Raw genomic sequence first — 13,843 nt, forward strand, 5'->3', positions numbered from 1 at the left:
ACTACAAATGAGGAAGCCCTGCACAAAGCCTCTGTTCCCAACCAACAGTATAGAACTGGATCTCACTGGATGATAGGATAGAGCTCTCTGGTGTTCACTGAGAGAACTGCACTCTGCCTGAGCCTCAAAATGAACACTATTTGATTAAGCGGCAATACAAGGCACTGGGTAGAAATAAAAACAGAAATGGGTTAAGGAAACAGGCTTAGTCAGAAAGATTCTGTTTTACACTTTCATAATGTACCAGGCAGAACAACCTGGTCTCAGAGCATTTTGTATTATTCTGTACGTAAATCCAAGACACTCCCTTTAGTATATGTTACATTTGTATGGTATGTATTAACTTGTGGATGTCCATCACCCATTCCATATGATATATTATGAATGACAACTCATTTTATATGTTACAAATTTGCAATACGTTCAATATTTTACGAATTTGCAAATCTTAAATGGTAAGAATTCTGGCTAAGTGGCTATCAGTAGCTAGCTAACATTACCTAGGTTAGGGTTTAGGGTTAAGGTTAAGTTTAGGAGTTAGGTTGAAGGGTTAAGGTTAGGGTTAGCGAAAATGGTTAAGGTTAGGGTTAGGAGAGGGGTTAGCTAAAAGGGTTAAGATTAGGTTTAGCTAAAAGGGTTAAGGTTAGGGTTAGGGGAGGGGTTAGCTAAAAGGGTTAAGGTTAGGGGAGGGGTTAGCTAAAAGGGTTAAGGTTAGGGTTAGCTAAAAGGGTTAAGGTTAGGGTTAGCTAAAAGGGTTAAGGTTAGGGTTAGGGGAGGGGTTAGCTAAAAGGGTTAGGGTTAGCTAAAAGGGTTAAGGTTAGGGTTAGGGGAGGGGTTAGCTAAAAGGGTTAAGGTTAGGGTTAGCTAAAAGGGTTAAGGTTAGGGTTAGCTAAAAGGGTTAAGGTTAGGGTTAGCTAAAAGGGTTAAGGTTAGGGGTTAGCTAAAAGGGTTAGGGGTAGGGGAGTGGTTAGCTAACATTCTAAGTAGTTACAAAGTAGCTAAAAAGTAGTGAGTAGTTGAAAAGTTGGTAATTAGCTAAAATGCAAAAGTTGTCAGTGATGAGATTTGAACTCACAACCTTTCGATTGATAGACGTTTGCGTTATACACCCACCCCACCAACCACCCTACTTAAGTAACTGTGTTACGAGATCGGGTGATGCAAGTGCATACAACAGCACTGCCACAAGCTGCATGGGGCACAGCACACAACAACGAGAGGTCTGTGTTCCGACTAACATTAATGCCCCAGCCAAAGGAAGTAGGCAAGCTTTCCATCTGTCATATTCATATAACCAGCTGTGACCAATGTACCCACATTAAATAAGGGCATAATGAAATGAGCCTAACTGGCAAGTCAGAAGAGTGTGACATTAACCAGGTTTCCATCCAACCTTTTTATGTGAGTAAAGTACATGTCGGATAAAACATTTCACGACAGGCTGATGGAAAAAGCTAATTTGTCAGTACACTTCCCAAATGTCGACAAAACAAAATACACTTGACAAGGTCAAATTAACTATACGAGAAATGGTGGTGAAACGCCTTTATGCTCAAATATTGATATAATAACTATCATATCGAAGTAAACTTGAAGTCATGTTATAATATGGTGTGTGGTCCTCCCACTACGTCTCAGGAAAGCATGCAGTGTATTAGGCTACAGATAAAATAAATTATGATGAATTTAACAGGGTGGTGAAAGTGTACGGTGATGAGTTTGATGCTCCTTTACAATAAATATCAAGGGTCTTATTCTGGTGACATAATGATTGATGCTTGGCTGCCTTTTGTCAAATAAAAATAATCTCGATCTTTTGTCACTAATAATCTCATTATATAGTAGGCTATACCCACAATGTATCTGATACTTTGAACTGTTGGCTAGAGCGAACACGCAAGACCAGAGTGGGCACATTCGCTATATGCAATTTAAAAAAATATAAAACCATCATTAGAGTTGAAGGATGGAAACCCATTTAAATTGTATATTTTTTTGGACGGTATATGGGAATTTAACAGCAAAAATTATTTCCATGTGCACTATGTAATTGCGCACAGCCTTTTATCTGCAACAAGTCAATATGATGGGCTAGCTAGCTAGCGTTCGGTTGGAGTGAGAGCTGGGCTAGCAAACAATGTAACAAAAGTATAATTTCAGATTCTACAAATACTCCAATAGCGTCTGCATTTCAGGAATCACTTTAGCAAGTATCCCTGTTGCACTGTTAAATTATTTATCCATTTAAACTATTTGTTTTTGGAGGACAACTCTTTGGAAAGACCTCAATGTCCGAAGTTGCTATCCATTGGAGCGCTACGACAGGTTGCCCAAATATCTAGGGCAGGGTTTAGCAAAGGGTCAATTGTAAGGCAACCAGCTGCAAATGGATTATGTAGTTTGCTTAAAATTTGGGAATATAGCTGAACCAACATACAATGTTGCCTTCCAAAGGCAAACTTCAATTTGTAATTTGACTAAACACGTTTTTATACATTCAGCTCACTGTGAACTCAACAAATCAAATGAAATGTTATTTTTCACATGAGCCGAATACAACAGGTGCAGACCTTACAGTGAAATGCTTATTTACAAGCCCTTAACCAACAATGCAGATTTAACATTCACACATTAGCTCAATTTATTTCCCCACCTAACTCACAGAATAATGGTGATTAACATTGGTTTTGTTGGCTTTTTTTACTGTGCTATTGTGGATGTTGTATGTATACAGACTTGTCTGCGTCATTCTGGCTGGAAGGGTATGTTTGGGGCAGCTCATCTCACCGTGTGTGTGTGTGTGGCTGAGAATGCTCAGCCAGCACCACTGACGAGATAGAGATTACAGTGTGTTTACAATGGCAACGGAGCTGCCACTGTAAACACACTATAGAGGGAGTGTTTATGGTGTGAACCGTCTGCATGGCTGTACACACACGCACACACATAGCTCTGGATTAGCGCTGATAGATAATGAGATGAATAAACCTCCCCCACCAGTCTGGTTAGGGTCCAATCACACAGTAGGCAGGCCTAACGTTAAGAATTGAATTCACTACAATAGCCTTAGTAATACACTACATGAACAAAAGTATGTGGACACTGTTCATCGAACATCTTATTCCAAAATCATGGGCATTAATATGGAGTTGGTCCCCCCTTTGCTGCTATAACAGCCTCCACTCTTCTGGGAAGGCTTTCCACTAGATGTTGGAACATTGCTGCGGGGACTTGCATCCATTCAGCCACAAGAGCATTAGTGAGGTCGGGCACTGATGTTGGGCGATTAGGCCTGGCTCGCAGTCGGCTTTCCAATTCATCCCAAAGGTGTTTGATGGGGTTGAGATCTGGGCTCCGTCCAGGCCAGTCAAGTTCTTTCACATCTACTTTGATAAACCATTTCTGTATGAACCTCACTTTGTGCACGGGGGCATTGTCATGCTGAAACAGGAAAGAGCCTTCCCTAAACTGTTTCCACAAAGTTGGAAGCACAGAATCATCTAGAATGTCATTGTATGTGTAGTTCCGTCCCTCTCTTCGCCCCAACCTGGGCTCGAACAAGGGACCCTTGCACACATCAACAACTGACACCCACGAAGCATCGTTACCCATCGCGCCACAAAAGCCCCTTGCAACGCAAGGGGAACAACCACTTCAGGTCTCAGAGCGAGTGACGTCGCTGATTGAAACGCTATTAGCGCGCACCACCGCTAACTAACTAGCCATTTCACATCGGTTACATATGCTGTAGCATTAAGATTTCCCTTCACTGGAAGTAAGGGGCCTAGACTGAACCATAAAAACAGCCCTAGACCATTATTTATCCTCCACCAAACTTTACAGTTGGTACTATGCATTCGGGCAGGTAGCGTTCTCCTGGCATCCGCCAAACCCAGATTTGTCTGTCGGACTGCCAGATGGTGAAGCGTTTCCACTGCTCCACAGTCCAATAGTGGCGAGCTGTACACCACTCCAGCCAACGCTTGGCATTGCGCATGGTGATCTTAGGCTTGTGTGCGGCTGCTCGGCCATGGAAACCTATTTCATGAAGCTCCGGACAAACAGTTATTGTGCTGACGTTGCTTCCAGAGGCAGTTCGGAACTCGGTAGTGAGTGTTGCAACCGAGGACAGACAATTTTTATGGTCCACCCGTTTCAGCACTCTGCAGTCCCATTCTGTGAGCTTGTGGCCTACCACTTCGCGGCTAAGCCGTTGTTGCTCCTAAACATTTCCACTTCACAATAACAGCACTTACAATTGAGTGGAGTAGCTCTAGCAGGGCAGAAATTTGATGAACTGACTTGTTGGAAAGGTGGCATCCTATGACGGTGCTACGTTGAAAGTCACTGAGCTCTTCAGTAAGGCCATTCTACTGCCAATGTTTGTCTTTGGAGATTGCATAGCTGTGTGCTCAATTTTATACACCTGTCAGCAACGGATGTGGCTGAAATAGCCAAATCCACAAATTTGAAGGGATATCCACATACTTTTGTATATATAGTATATCAATACTAACTAGCTGCTATATCATTGATAATACACCATGATTGTGTGATGCGATTATTATGATCAGGTTATTTGAGCCAAATAGAGGACAGACACACCCATGAATAGTATTATTGGCAGATAGGCTTAGCTGCTGGTTAATCCCTGAATGGAATAAGAACACACACCTGCCCACACAATCACACACACACATACGTGCACGTGATAAAATTACTGGAGGGCCTCCCGAGTGGCGCATCATTCTAAGGCACTGCAATGCAGTCACTACAGAACCGGGTTCAATCCCAGGATGTGTCACAGCCATCTGTGACCGGGAGACACATAAGGCGGCGCACAATTGGCCCAGCATGGTCCGGGTTAGGGGAGGGTTTGGCCGGCCAGGATTTCCTTGTCCCATCGTGCTTTAGCGACTCCTTGTGGCAGGCCGGGCGCCTGCAAGCTGACTTCAGTCACCAGCAATGACGCTGTTTCCTCAGACACACTGGTGCGGCTGGCTTCCGGGTTAAGCGAGCAGTGTGTCAAGAAGCAGTGCGGCTTGGCTGGGTCGTGTTTCGGCTCTCAACTTTCGCCTCTCCCGAGTCCGTAGGGGAGTTGCAGCGATGGGACAAGACTGTAACTACCATTGGGGAGAAAAATGGGTAAAAAAATACACAAACAAATCTAAGTATTAGTAGAGGGGAGAGTGTAACACTAGCCCACTGACTAGGTCAGATATGGCAGTACAGGACTACACACAACACAACACTTCCCTCACTATGCCTGGGTAGTTGGCAGACGCCTTGGTTCTGATCACACAGTGTATGAGGCACAACATCTATTGTTCTTTCTCTCACACACAAGCCTTAGGCATTTTCTATTTCCAGCTCTTCTCAGAATATCAGAAACTCATGATCAGATATGGGGCTTCACTTATAAAAGAGAGGAGGATAAATTGACAAGATTGGAAGATAAAATGTAGCTATATTAAACAATATAAGAGGGAGAGAACAACTGTGCTATGGGGAGGGGTACATTCGGGGGGCTGGTCAACTAAATGAACACAATTATCATACCCCCTTTCCACATTTTCCAACAGACACACTGCTTCACCTTTAATCACCAGCAGGGGGCAGCCGAGAGAGGATTTTTAGGTTCTTTGCCCTCACTGGCACTGTGATCCTCCATGAGTAAGTATGAACACAGAATTAAATGCTCTAATGCCTCGCTTTTGCCTCGATGGACTGGCCTGCCTGGCCCTGGCCGGAACTGTACTGCAGCTTGTAGATGTTTTGAGAGACACACAGGCAGGTCAAATGTAGGCTAAACCTCCAGTACAACATCTTATTCACCCATGCATGGTGATACTTGTCTCTCATCACAATAGTTTTACAGTGCCGGAATCCTGTCTGGTCTTACCAAGAACCAAATACAAGTATATGAAAACATTTCTCAAAACCAACCACCAAATCCCGAGGAGAACATCGTGCCAGTCCTAATCAGTAGGCCTTAATATGGATAGGGTAGATTTAGTTCAACCAAATCAAATCAAACTTTATTTATCACATGCGCCGAATACAACAAGTGTAGACTTTCCCGTGAAATGCTTACTTACAAGCCCTTAACCAACAGTGCAGTTCAAGAAGAAGAAATATTTACCAAGTAGACTAAAATAAAATAAAATAATAAAAAAGTAACACGATAACAACAACGAGGCGAAATACAGGGGGCACCGGTACCGAGTCAGTGTGCGGGGGTACAGGCTAGTTGAGGTAATCATAGATAACAAACAAACAGTGGGTAGCAGCAGTGTACAAAAGGGAGGGGGTGTCAATCTAAATTGTCCGGTGGCGATTTTATAAATTGTTCAGCAGTCTTATGGTTTGGGGGTAGAAGCTGTTGAGGTGCCTTTTGGTCCTAGACTTGGCGCTCCGGTACCGGTTGCAGAGAAAACAGTCTATGATTTGGGTCACTTGAGTCTCTGACAATTTTATGGGCTTTCCTTTGACACCGCCTATTATATAGGTCCTGGATAGCAGGAAGCTTGGCCCCAGTGATGTGCTGGGCCATTCGCACTACCCTCTGTAGCGCCTTACGGTCAGATGCTGAGCAGTTGCCATACCAGGCGGTGATGCAACCGGTCAGGATGCTCTCGATGGTGCAGCTGTAGAACCTTTTGAGGATCTAGAGACCTATGCCAAATCTTTTCAGTCTCCTGAGGGGGAAAAGGTTTTGTCGAGCCCTCTTCACGACTGTATGTTTGGACCATGATAGTTCGTTGGTGATGTGGACACCCGACCAAACTCTCGACCCGCTCCACTACAGCCCTGTCAATGTTAATGTGGGCCTGTTTGGCCCAACTTTTCCTGTAGTCCACGATCAGCTCCATTGTCTTGCTCACATTGAGGGAGAGGTTGTTGTCCTGGCACAACACTGTCAGTTCTCTGACCTCCTCCCTATAGGCCGTCTCATCGTTGTCGGTGATCAGGCCTACCACTGTTGTGTCAACAGCAAACTTAATGATGGTGTTGGAGTCATGTTTGGCCACGCAGTCGTGTGTGAACAGGGAATACAGGAGGGGACTAAGTGCACACCCCTGAGGGGCCCTAGTGTTAAGGATCAGCGTGGCAGATGTGTTGTCGCCTACTCTTACCACCTGGGGGGCGGCCTGTCAGGAAGTCCAGGATCCAGTTGCAGAGGGAGGTGTTCAGTCCCAGGGTCCTTAGCTTAGTGATGAGCTTCGTGGGCACTATGGTGTTGAACGCTGAGCTGTAGTCAATGAACAGCATTCTCACATAGGTGTTCCCTTTGTCCAGGTGAGAAAGGGCAGTGTGGAGTGCGATTGAGATTGTGTCATCTGTGGATCTGTTGGGGTGGTATGCGAATTGGAGTGGGTCTAGGGTGTCCGGGGGGGGGGGGATGTTGTTGATGTGAGCCATGACCAGCCTTTCAAAGCACTTCACGGCTACCAACGTGTGTGCCATGGGGCGGTAATCATTTAGGCAGGTTACCTTTGCTTCCTTGGGCACAGGGAGTATGGTGGTCTGCTTGAAACATGTAGGTATTACAGACTCGGTCAGGGAGAGGTTGAAAATGTCAGTGAAGACACTTGACAGTTGGTCCACGCATGCTTTGAGTACACATCCTGGTAATCAGTTTGGCCCAGCGGCTTTGTGAATGTTGACCTGTTTAAAGGTTTTGTTCACATCAGCTACCGAGAGCATTATCACACAGTCATCCAGAACAGCTGGTGCTCTCGTGCATGCTTCAGTGTTGCTTTCCTCTAAGCGAGCATACAAGGCATTTAGCTCGTCTGGTAGGCTCGCATCACTGGGCAGCTCGTGTCTGGGATTCCCTTTGTACTCTGTAATAGTTTTCAAGCCCTGCCACATCTGACGAGCATCAGAGCTGGTGTAGTAGGATTCAATCTTAATCCTGTATTGACGCTTTGCTTGTTTGATGGTTCGTCTGAGGGCATAGCGGGATTTCTTATAAGCGTCCGGATTAGTCTCCCACTCCTTGAAAGCGGAAGCTCTAGCCTTTAGCTCGATGCGGATGTTGCCTGTAATCCATGGCTTCTGGTTGGGATATGTACGCACAGTCACCGTGGGGACAACATTATCAATGCACTTATTGATGAAGCCGATGACTGAGGTAGTGGATTCCTCAATGCCATTGGATGAATCCCGGAACATATTCCAGTCTGTGCTAGCAAAACAGTCCTGTAGTGTAGCATCCATGTCATCTGACCACTTCCGTACTGACCGAGTCATTGGTACTTCCTGCTTTAGTTTTTGCTTGTAAGCAGGAATCAGGAGGATAGAATTATGGTCAGATTTGCCAAATGGAGGGCGGGGGAGAGCTTTGTATGCATCTCTGTGTGTTGAGTAAAGGTGATCTAGGATGTTTTTTCCCCCTGGTTGCACATGTGACATGCTGGTAAAAATGTGGTAAAACTGATTTAAGTTTGTCTGCATTAAAGTCCCCAGCCACTAGGAGTGCCGCTTCTGGGTGAGCATTTTCTTCTTCGCTTATGGCGTTATAGAGTTGGTTGAGAGCGGTCTTAGTGCCAGCTTCATTCTGTGGTGGTAAATAGATGGCTACGAATAATACAGATGAGAACTCTCTTGGTAGATAGTGTGGTCTACAGCTTATCATAAGGCACTCTACCTCAGGCGAGCAATACCTTGAGACTTCTTTAATATTTGACATTGCGCACCAGCTGTTATTGACAAAAAGACACACACCCCCACCTCTCGTCTTACCAGAGGTAGCATCTCTGTTCTGCCGGTGCATGGAAAATCCCGCTAGCTCTAGTCCGTGTCTTTGTTCAGCCACGTCTCGGTGAAACATAAGATGTTACAGTTTTTAATGTCTCATTGGTAAGATAATCCAAATTTTATTTTCCAATGATTGCACGTTAGCAAGAAGAACGGAAGGCAGTGGGAGTTTACTCGCTCGCCTCTGGATTCTCAGAAGGGTGCCCGATCTGCGGCCCCTTTTCCAGTGTCTTTTCTTCACGCAAAAGGCGTAGATCTGGGTCTGTTCCAGTGAAAGCAGGACATCCTTCTCGTCGGCCTCGCTAAAGGAAAAGGTTTCTTCCAGTCCGCGTTGAGTAATCGCTTTTCTGATGTCCAGAAGTTCTTTTCAGGCCTTCCTTGTTTTATGGATTTGGCAGTAATCTGTCGATCTGTGGATCCTGATAATCAGCAACCAAAATATGGGTTAGTCTACTTTTACAGTTGACCATTATTATTATTATTATTATTATTATTATTATTATTATTATTAATTTGAAAGCGATATGAGCTGGAGAACCCCTTTTACATGCTCCGAATAATCATGCCTAAATCAATGCAAAATCACTTCAAGCCAAGTGTAGAATAGGCGGATCGGATCCTCTTCGGCACGCTACACTTAAATACCGATAGGTCTACCTAAAACACTCCTGGTACCTAATCCATTTGTCGTGCAATGGCCTACTTCTTCATTCAATTCGCTTCCAGTCAATCAGCCCTACTCCTTTACTGTGTCCTCCCTGGGAGAACCCAGAGCAACAGCATAACACACACTGGGACCTTATTGTCAATATCTGCGTGAGAGCGATAGCTTAGCTATTCTTCACGCTGCACACTCCAAAACAGATGTTTCCTCACTATTAGCATACAGCTTTCATATAGCCTACCCAATCGTTATACCGTCATAAGTGTGAGCTAACAGACGTCAAACACTAATAACAACTGATATTTTCTCATGACTACTTACTTGAAATGGTCTGTATTGGGCTGTGGTTTAGCTGGTTAGCTAGCTGCCTGTCATGCTAACTAATAACAGCGTAATGACATGACTAAGGATTCGTGTTCAGTGGCACCCATCAGAACGTATTGTTTTCAGAGTTGCTCTTAACTACCAGAGTAGGCTTACTTGTGCTTATTATAAATGTCATGTTACCCAAACAAGCATGGAAGGGAGTGGGTGTGTGTGGATTATGGGCTTTGTTTTAGCACCTTCATGGTCCTGACTGAATTCAACACAAACACAGCCTTGGGTTAGGGAACTGGTGCACATTGCTTTCCTGCAGGTTTGACTTCTCATGACACATTTTGCAGCAGTGGAAAAACATGGCCGCACCTACAACCACACGAATACACACACACTCAAACACAGGAACACGCATAGACAGAAGTGTGATCTATGTGCACGTCATCCTGAGTCCGATACGGCACAGACTACTCTGACACCCATTTCCTCTCTCCCTTCCGCTTAACTCTCCCTCTCCCTGGTCGTCCTCCGCTGTCTCCTCCTCTCTTCTCCACTGCTGTCCAGGGTCAGGCAGTCCCTCCCTCCCTCTCCACTGAATTACAGTGCTGCATGAGGCTCACATGGTGTACTCTGCTAGGCTGTGGCTATCTGGTCCACCAGAAGGCTTATATGGTACCACCCTCATCGCTAGCATTGAGAATTTGAGATACACACAAACAAACGGGTAAACAAGGGCATCTAAACACCAGGTAAGTGATGTCCATTCAGTAGAGCTAGCCAGGTCTGGTCTGGTGTATTGGCTCTTCACCATCACTAAGTGATCCCCTCTGGGAATCAATTCAATGAATTCATTAAGTCGTCTGAGCTCTGACAACTTTAACGCCTGTACCTAGTCCTCTAACTTCCATTGAAGAAGAACCACCACAACATAGCAATGTTGTGTTTCATAACCATTATCATAACCATTTATATATTTGACTTAACTCCAAACTATAATCATAATTAGGCTTAAATAATTTATCATATTTGCAAAAGGTCTCTCAAATTTGGGGCTTGATGGGAGTTGAGAGCTGGAGCAACAGTAACCAGCTACTACAGAAAGAAAATGTTGGTGCGAATTTGTGAGAACATTCTGCTACCTGGCTGCCTCACTCTATTGAACCACACACAGTCCTGTTCGCCAGGCTGCTCACATCTTCAATCAGCTGGCGAAAGGTAAGACAAAAATCAATGCAGTTTACAATGCAATGTGTAGCAACATCATTCAGACTGCATTGGCTCATACAGGGATCTACATTACAGCAATACACAGAGAGCAGATTTATATGACACACACTGGGCGTTGTTAGTGATATCATAACTCCTATAGAAACTCCAGCCTCATTGCTAACAGTGAGGGTCGTATAAATCTGCTCTCTGTGTATTGCTGTAATGTAGATCCCTGTATGAGCCAATGCAGTCTGAATGATGTTGCTACACATTGCATTGCAAACTGCATTGATTTTTGTCTTGCCTTTCGCCAGCTGATTGAAGATGGGAGCAGTGGTACATACAGAGTTATGATAATGTTATTGAAACTCTACTGGAGGGTTGTCAAACATATTTTTCCCCGGGGGTTGCATTCGGTCTTCAACAAGGTTGAACATTTGTTAAATATCCTCGCTGACAAAATCTGCCAAAAAATAGTCCTCGTTTTTGGAATTTGATGCTCCCTGACTGTCTAGTTTTCATTTAGGTGATTATTATTGAACTGGACACCGTCCAGAAACTGTATGAATGTAGGTCCATTATTCTTACTACACAATTTTGAATTGGTTTTGGTTATTTTAAAATATATTGAGTTTGTGAGCTGTGTGTTTGACACCCTTGCTCCAGTGGTTCTGAACTAATGCTAACAGAATTAATAAACTCTGAATTGAGATGACTGAGTAATCTAGAACAATAACTCTAGGACGTTCGGAGGTTTAGCCATCATTCATTTCAATGTGTTTACCTACAAATCTACCTGATGTATTTAAAAAGTCAAAAATTTAAAAACACAAACTAGCAACAGACACTCAGGAAAAAAGAAACGTCCTCTCACTGTGAACTGCGTTTCTTTTTCAGCAAACTAAACATGTGTAAATATTTGTATGAACATAACAAGATTCAACAACTGAGACATAAACTGAAAAATGGAATAATGTGTCCCTGAACAAAATGGGGGTCAAAATCAGAAGTAACAGTCAGTATCTGGTGTGGCCACCAGCTGCATTAAGTACTGAAGTGTATCTCCTCCGCATGGACTGCACCAGATTTGCCCGTTCTTGCTGTGAGATGCTACCCCACTCTTCCACCAAGGCACCTGCAAGTTCCCGGACATTTCTGGGGGGAATGGCCCTAGCCCTCACCCTCTGATCCAACAGGTCCCAGATGTGCTCAATGGGATTGAGATCCGGGCTCTTCGCTGGCCGTGGCAGAACACTGACATTCCTGTCGGCAGGAAATCACGTACAGAACGAGCAGTATGGCTGGTGGCATTGTTATGCTGGAGGGTCATGTCAGGATGAGCCTGCAGGAAGGGTACTCATGAGGGAGGAGGAAGGCTCAGTCCCCAGACAGACAGATAAGTGTGAGCATTTAGCCTGTGTTCTCATGCGTGAGCTGGTGAAAGAGTGATAGGATCACGTTACTACTTTTTTGTTGTTGTTACTTTTACCCTTTTTTGTCCCCAATTTTGTGGTATCCAATTGGTAGTTACAGTCTTGTCTCATCGCTGCAACTCCCGTATGGACTCGGGAGAGGCGAAGGCCGAGAGCCGTGCGTCCTCCCGAAGCACGACCCAACCAAGCCGCACTGCTTCTTGACACAATGCCCACTTAACCCGGAAGGCAGCTGCACCAACGTGTCGGGGGAAATACTGTACACCTGTAAACTGTGTCAGCGCGCACTACGCCCAGCCCGCCACAGGAGTCGCTAGAGCGCGATGGGACAAGGATATCCCTGCCGGCCAAACCCTCCCCTAACCCGGACGACGCTGGGCCAATTGTGCGCTGCCCCATGGGTCTCCGGCTGCGACAGAGCCTGGACTCGAACTCAGAATCTCTAGTGGCACAGCTAGCCCTGCGATGCAGTGCCTTAGACCACTGCGCCACTCGGGAGGCCCACAACTAAGTTACTGACTGACTGTACAACATAAAAGAAGCAAAAGTTGGATGTGCCGAAATAGAAAAAAAGTTCACTTAATTTTATCTACTGTAGGTTGAGATGAGCCTCCTGTCTGTAGCAATAGACAGGTATACTTACGTCTCCTGAAGGGCCTAACCATACACAAAACAGCACACACACGTGGGCACGCATATGCTCATACGGGACGTGCAAACACACACACGACTATGAATGGACAGGAAGGCCATACTTGTTGCCTGACTATTGCTATGATGTCATCTGCGAACATGCTGTGGGTGTTCTTGTTGTGGTTTCCACTCCAGCTCAAAGCATGTCTCTACAGAGAGATTGTTCACAGCAGCAGCCAAGCATGGGCCGTTAACTAACACATAGCTATGACCTTTAAAGGTGGTAAAGGCCAGAAAGATAGAGGATGTTACAGTTGCATTTGTCAACTTCTCTTTCAGAGCAATTTCAAGTCACATGATGTCAATATCCCCCAGTTGAAACAACTGAAATGAATACATTGTAATAGATCCATTATTAGCTGCATGATAATAACAGACATTTCCAACATCGTTCAATGAATGGCAACAACAACAACAAAAAACACTGAGCTTAAATAAATGTATATTTGACACGTTTGTGAGTGATGTGGTATAATTTGGTTAACGTATCCTGAAGCAACAGATAGACCATTCCAGCACCTTCCATAGCTGCGCGTGTGTGGGCAGAACCTTGGTATGGTATCACCTAATTGATGCAGTGACTACACCGGTGACGTCGGTCCAATAGCATCATGCCATGAAGTCGGCTCCTCTCTCTCCAGACCAATTCGCATGCACTTTACAGAGCCACTGCGCCGCGGCGCGCACACCAACACTGCACTCCGTCATAACCGGCTCATGCGCCATGCAAAATACAGCACTCACACACCCAAAATTCACAGAG

The 13,843-nt window shown here is 44.9% G+C and overlaps 1 protein-coding gene across 6 annotated transcripts in view; it reads right to left on the reverse strand.

Annotated features, from left to right (window-relative positions):
* The window catches only part of LOC106560984 (SRSF protein kinase 2), a 65,227-nt gene that overhangs the window by 50,115 nt on the left and 1,269 nt on the right, over nt 1-13,843 (reverse strand). The gene's annotated exons all lie outside the window — the stretch shown is intronic.

Source organism: Salmo salar, chromosome ssa10 (genome assembly GCF_905237065.1).
Source record: "Salmo salar chromosome ssa10, Ssal_v3.1, whole genome shotgun sequence".
Taxonomy (NCBI): domain Eukaryota; kingdom Metazoa; phylum Chordata; class Actinopteri; order Salmoniformes; family Salmonidae; genus Salmo; species Salmo salar.